Source organism: Magnolia sinica, chromosome 3 (genome assembly GCF_029962835.1).
Source record: "Magnolia sinica isolate HGM2019 chromosome 3, MsV1, whole genome shotgun sequence".
In the NCBI taxonomy this organism is placed as follows: domain Eukaryota; kingdom Viridiplantae; phylum Streptophyta; class Magnoliopsida; order Magnoliales; family Magnoliaceae; genus Magnolia; species Magnolia sinica.
In genome coordinates, this window is record NC_080575.1 from 104197090 (window position 1) to 104204167 (window position 7078).

The following is a 7078-nucleotide window of genomic DNA, read 5'->3' on the forward strand; positions in this document are numbered from 1 at the left end:
TGTGGTCCAGATGATCTTTGGATATGATTCATTTTTTTGGAGAATGCTCTAAAATGATCTCTAAAAATAGATGAAGATATAATAAATACATAACTGTGGGGCCCATGTAACTTTGATCTCCTTTGAACCGTTTGCACAACTCGGAGCTCGAGTAGCGTCAGTGCTCGTCTTCGCATGACATGTACCTACAGCAGCTATACAGCTGGCGTGAGGTACACCAGCCAATCCGCTTCCTTCCTGGCTGGGGCTCCGTGGAGCTCACCTTGCCGTGTGGTTCCATCCCCCGCTGTTTCCTGTGGCGTGGTTCATTTGAGCTTTACAGCTGACTCCCTATTTGGCTCATGCTCTAAAATGATCTTTCAAAATGGATGGACGGCTCGGATAAAACACATACATCAAGGTAGTCCCCACAGACTACCTTACAGGACCGTCCCTCTTGGGAGCATTGCATCTCTCTCTGTCCGGGGCTGCGTGGGGTCCACAGAGATGTCCGTGACCAATCCACTCCGTCGATCTGTTTTGAAAGACCCAAACAGTGCAGGATTCTAAAAATCAGGTAGATCCAAAACTCAGGTGAGCCACACCGGCAAAAAAGTGTGAACAGCAACATCAACTGTTGAAACCTTCCTGAAGATGACCATGATGTTTATTTGTCATCCAAACCGTTAGTAGAATTATTATCACTCAGATAAAACTATAAGAACCAATATCATCCTAATGCAAAACCTCTGTCACCGCAAAGCTTTCAATCCCAACTGTTTCGTGTGGTATCGCCCATATGACTTTTGGATCTGCCTGATTTTTAACATCCTGCCCTGCTGTGGTCTGATGAACGGAGTGGATTTGTCACGGACATTTATCTAGGCCCCACGTAGCCCTAAGCACAAAGAGATCTCTGTACCAGAGTCACATGGAATCCGCTTCCGTTCGTCCCTATCAAGAGCGGATTACCTGTTACCCAGGCAACAGCTTAGTGGGTGTTACCCTTACTGGGTGGGGCCCACTTTAATTGACTTGTTGTATATTCACGCCGTCCATTTTAGCATATCAATTAAGAAGTTATGCCAAAAATTAACCAAATTAAAATCTAAGGTGGACCTTAACCACTTGGAAAAGTAGTAAAGTACACTTCAAAGTTTTTTTTAATGTCATAAAAGTTCCGGATCAAACTTATATTTTTCTTTCATTCAGGTCTGTTTGATCCTATGAATGTTAGGTGTGGTCCAACTGAGATTTTGATCTACTTAATTTTCGGGATTACATCTTAAAATTGGCTGGAAAAACGAATGGATGGCGTGGATATAAAAACGAATGGATGGCGTGGATATACAAAATATTATCAATATGGGACCTACTGTAAGGGTAATAACACTCACTAAAGTATTACCCAGGAAATGTATGATCCGATATCCTCTTTATCTAGTCCCGGCGGCGGTCACTCAATCTGCGTAAAAAACAAACGCCGCCCCTCCCATCATCCGTTCAAGGATTAATACCTTGGTAGGGTATGATGGATGATACACAGGCTTGTAGAAACTAATTACACGGTGAACACGTGGCAATAAGTACTCAAATTAAACCGTCCATATTATGCTATCCAGTGGAGATGGCTCATTAACAAAAAAAAAAAAATAGAGCTTATAATCCTATTGACTATAGGATTGGTGAACGTTTATATTGGACGGTTAAAATGAGTGAAATAAAAATCCAGTAGTACCATTTCCACTGAATCGGACTGCCTGTGACGCAGGCACATATACCTCTGCCCGGAGCTGTGTGGGGTCCACAGAGATTCCGTGAAAAATCTACTCCCTACATATGTTTTGAAAGAGTACGATAAGTCAGGAATTAAAAAAATTACAGATATTAAAAAAAAAAAAACCTCAGGTGGGCCACACCAAACGAAGCAGTGGGAACGGAAACTTCCACCGTTGAAACCTTCCTGGAGCTGACCGTGGTATTTATACGCCATCCAAACCGTTCATAGGGTTATAAAAACTCAGATAAACTGTAGTAACAAATATCATCCTGATACAAAACTTCTGTCACCCTAGGTATTCAATATCCACTGTTTCGTTCGGTATGGACCAGATTAGTTTTGGATCTGCTTGATTTTTATATTACTAACCTATGGTGGTCTTCTAAAACGTATGAACAGAGCCGATTTATCACAGACATCTCTGTGGGCCCCACACAGCCTCAGGCACGGGGGATCTAGGTGCCCGGGTCAATCCGCTTCGAATAGTGACCGGCGACAGCCACCCCCACTAGGTATCGATACGAAGACCTCCGCGTTGAAACGAGGTATATTTCACTCAGTATACCACTTGAGCTATGGATCAGGGTGTGACCGGCGACAGTTGGTTGAATGATCTAATAATTGGTTTTGTCTGTATTAAGTCACGTGTCCTGAGTGCCGCGCATCCACGTGCACATGATCGGGCCCACTTTCAGAGCCGCGCGGAAGCGGATAGGGTGTGGCCCACGCGCATCCAAGACGGTGCGGTGAGGCCGGACGCGGATTAGCTACTGACCCCGACGGTTGCGACTCCTGAAGTGACGCAACCACGTTCTTTGGGCCCCACCACGACGTATGTGTTGTATCCACACCATTCATCCACTTGGATCGATCATTTTAAGTCATGAGCCAAAGAACAAGGCATATCCAAAGCTCAAGTAGACCCCACCACAAACAGTGGGCCATTTCATTACACATGCATGGCTCACTTGATCGACGGATGGATTAAGAGCATTCACATGGAAAAATAAAAGATATGATCACATGGAAAGGCCTTTCTAGATGTCCATTTCATTACACATGCATGGCTCACTTGATCGACGGATGGATTAAGAGCATTCACATGGAAAACTAAAAGATTTGATCAATTTTCAGGCCAGGTCAGTCCGTGTTCTAGCGCCATGCTTGACCTTTGACATTGTGGAAGTAGAATAGTCGGGCTGATTTCCCTCAATGATTACTTAAGGGCATGTTTGATTTTTTAGTGGCTTTGTAAATACCCTTGAAATGGATAATTATTACCATTTCACCCGTTTGAAAATAGTTTGAAAATCCACCGTATTTTTTATCTCGAAACGGTTCAGAAAAGTTATTTTAAATTTGTGGCCCCAAGGTGATGTATACGATAAATCCATTTTGTACAATGGATTTTAAGACATGAGCCGAAAGTTTAGACAGATTGAACAATCAAATGGCCTACACAAAAAGAAACAGTGGGCCTGAGAGGTTTTTAATGGTAAGTGTTTGATTCTCTTTTTCTAGTGGCGTGGTCCACGTGAGCTTTCAATATGTCCAGTTTTTTGGCTCATGTCATAAATTCATCAGGCATAATAGATGAACAGTGTGGATAAGCGATATGCATCACGGTGGGTGTTGATGGTCAAATATTGCAGATTAGACCCCAGTTATTACCTGAATTTACGAACATGATACCGTTTAACGGCCTATTTTAATCGTGTTTGTGATGCAAGGTGTATTTAGGAGCATGAACTGAAAAAGGGTACTAAAAGCGTCGATTTGATATTCTGAAGTCACCAAGGTAAGGGACAGACCCCAGGGGACCGAGATCGAGGAATTTACACACTAAAGATCTAAGAAAATCAAGTGGTTGGGTTTAAACGGGCCCGAAAACCATCCAAAATGTGAGATCGCAAGGTTCTCACCATCCGTTTGGCTCGAAACTTCATATATGGCTTGAGGATTATAAATTAACCGTACACGTCAAATTTCAGCCATTGGAACCTTGTGTAAGTAGCCCAATGGGTAGATCTACCCCATAAATCCTGATTTAGGGCCCGCCTGATATCTGGATATGCTTCAAATTCAGTTTCAACCATTAAATAGGGTGATAAAATGTTTGGACGAATAAGATTTTTTGAATAAATCACGATGGACCCCACGTGGCCAGTGCGTGTACACCATGTACACGGCACTGGTCGTGCACCAAAAAACAAAGACGGGTCAGCATGCGCTGACCCGTTCCTCTGCGTGAAAAGCTCCAGCGGACGGACGTCTTCATCCGTTTTTGGGTAGCAGGGCCCATACATCATCCAAATGGATGATCGTAACCGTCCATTCACTCAAGGATGTTTCTATAACCTTCTCCAAGCTTTCCTTTTGGTCCTATACAGGTACATGCAGTTAGATCACCGTTCAAACGCAGGATGGACGGCGGAAACAAAACACAGTGGAACGTAGCAAAACTCGATAAAAACCACTCTTTCCCATCTGTATTTTCGCCAGGAATCAAATGAATGGGTCGGATTTCTCATAAAATATCAATATGGGCCCCAACGATCACGTCAACGCATGTACATGCGTAAACCTACGCACGTCCGTGGAAAACCGAATTTTTCGGCCATTTATAACCCACTATATTTGATCATCTTGATGATCCAAACTGTCCATCGTGTAGCTCGTCCAAAAAATCCCCAAAGGACGTTGGTTCTTTGGAAAATAAACAAGGAGAGTGGGAGGTTTATGGCTGTTTTCTTGACTGCGTAAACAGCCTTACGTAGGAACCGACTCCAGCCATCGACTTTCGCCACTCTTATAAAAGGAAAGAGAGAGAGAACGTGGAAAGGGATCTCAAGGCAGCCGTGGAGGCAAGGTGGAGACGGCTAAGAGTTTTTTCCTTCTCTTTTAGTTTTTCTTCCTTTATTTTTTAGAGTTTTTAGCATGATCATGCCTATGATAGGCTAAACCTCTTAGATAGGGCTAAGAGGTGAAGCTTGTGGCGTGATGGGTAGTATTCTACGGCTTTGATTCATGTGTTGAACTTTCCTTGATTTAAGTTTTACTTTTAGTTTTTAATGGTTTGTAGTAACTTAAATTACAATGAATCTGCAATAGCTTAGAGCATGTTATTCTCATTATAAGGATTGTGAACTTGGGAACTCTATTATTCACCATCATCTCCTGGGCATGGTTGGATGATAGAACTCATCCTAACGTTCAGAACTCTCTTAGAGTGGATGTGGATTGGCTAAATTCTATTATTTGCTTTGTCTTATGGGCTTGGTTGTGATGGAATCAATTCTAATTCTCATACCTCTCATTTCTTGATAACTGGATTAAAGGAAGTTTAGATTGATTTTAATGAAATATTTTCAACTGGATGAAGATAGGACTCTAATTCCAGTTGTGTTCGTGAATCAAGCATACATCTCCTTGATCTCTACATGTGGATCCTTGGCACCCTAGTTTCCCACCTTTGAATTTTCTAAGTTTTAGTTTACCATTTCACCATTATTCCCTCATATTTACTTGATTTAGATTTTATCTTATTCTAGTCGTAGTTTGAGTTACTTTCAGATTACGTACAAGGTTTAGTCCTTGTGGATTCGACCTTGGTCTTACCGAGATTATTACTATATCACAACCCTATACTTGGGGTGTGCATAAGTTTTTCGAGCCGTTGCCGGGGATTGACGGTTACGTTTTATGAGATTAACTAGTTTTAGGATTAGTTTAAGATTAGATTTTTCTAACTTTAGGTTTAAGTTTTTCTGATTTTTAGAAATTAACATGTTTTCCTGTTTTGTAGGACCCTGCTATAGGCTTTCTAATTTGGTACTTTCTTTCTAATTTTTCTTCCTTTCTATTTTTAGATTAGGATTTATTTTATAGAAACTTTCTAATTCTAGGGTTCCTTTAGAATCTAACCTTTTTTCCTTTTTTTTTTCTTTTCTTTTTATAAATTTTCTAATTGTAGATTTTCTGTTTTAGAAACTAACCTAACTTTCCTATTTTGTAGGCTTCTAAGATAGAAACTTCTAATTCGGTAATTTCTTTCTAATTTCTCTATTAGGTTGTACTTTCTATTTTTAAGATTTCTTTTATTTTTAGAAATTAACTTACTTTCCTAATTTAGGACTTTCTATTTTCTTTTAGGAATTTCTCCCTTTTTAGAAACTAGTTTACTTTCTTCTTCTTTTTTTATTCTTTTTTTTCTTTTTAGGAACTTTCTAATTTTAGACTTTCTTTTTTTAGAAACTAACTTTCTATTTCTATTTTAGGAACTTTCTAACTTTAGAATTTTAGAAAGTAATTTCTTTTATTTTCTTGTGCAGGACCTTAACATAGAACTCAATCTGGTAACTTCTTTCTAACTTCTCCTCCTCTTACTTTCCGTACTACTGTAGGACATTTTTTTTTATTTTTCTTAGGATTAGATTCAGAGTTAGGATCTCACCATGTATATACACGAGTGGGAACGTCAATATGCTGAGATAGCTTTTGAGCATGTGAAAAAGTGTGAAGGGATGTATGATGATTATGATAGAAATCAACCTATGTCTCAGAATTTTTCCGAAACAATCATCGAGAACCGACCAGAGTATAACGCTCCATCAGTTAAGAAGTCCTTACGCGATCATATACGGGAGAACAATTACACCCCTCAGACAGTACGTGAGTGTTGGGGTTATCATAACTATGAGAGTGAGAATTATTATCACTCATCTGATGAAAAGAAAACAATGCATGATTATATTATGAGTGATAATAATAAGTATTACCAACCATCAGATTCTCCCACCTATGATCCATATGATTATAACCGGTGAAAACATCAATGTTGAAAAGATGAACCAACAATATATTATAGTGATAATTCTCGTAGGTCCTCTACCTTTGAAACTCAATCAAAAACAATCCAAGAGGATTCACTTTAGAAATTCATGAAAGCACAGAGCAGTTCAATCAACTTGTCATACAATCATGTGAATCGCTCAAATCCTCAATTCTAATAATTCAGTCACACCTTATGGAAAAGGAAGAAGCTAAGTTAACCCAGCCTCATCCCAATCTAGAAGCACAATGTGAAAAAAGTGATCATAACTCGCTTGTGGAAGAAACTGAAATTACAAATGATGAGTTGGATTCCATTAATAATGAGCATATGGTTCAATTTTCGAATAAGTCGATCTTGATGACTGTCCAAAGGAATGATCGAAAGACGTGGGTGTCTTTCAAATATAATGATAATAACACACTTCACTCACATGACACACTTGATTTCAATAATGAGGAAGATGTTAGTTTATTCAAACCTCAACC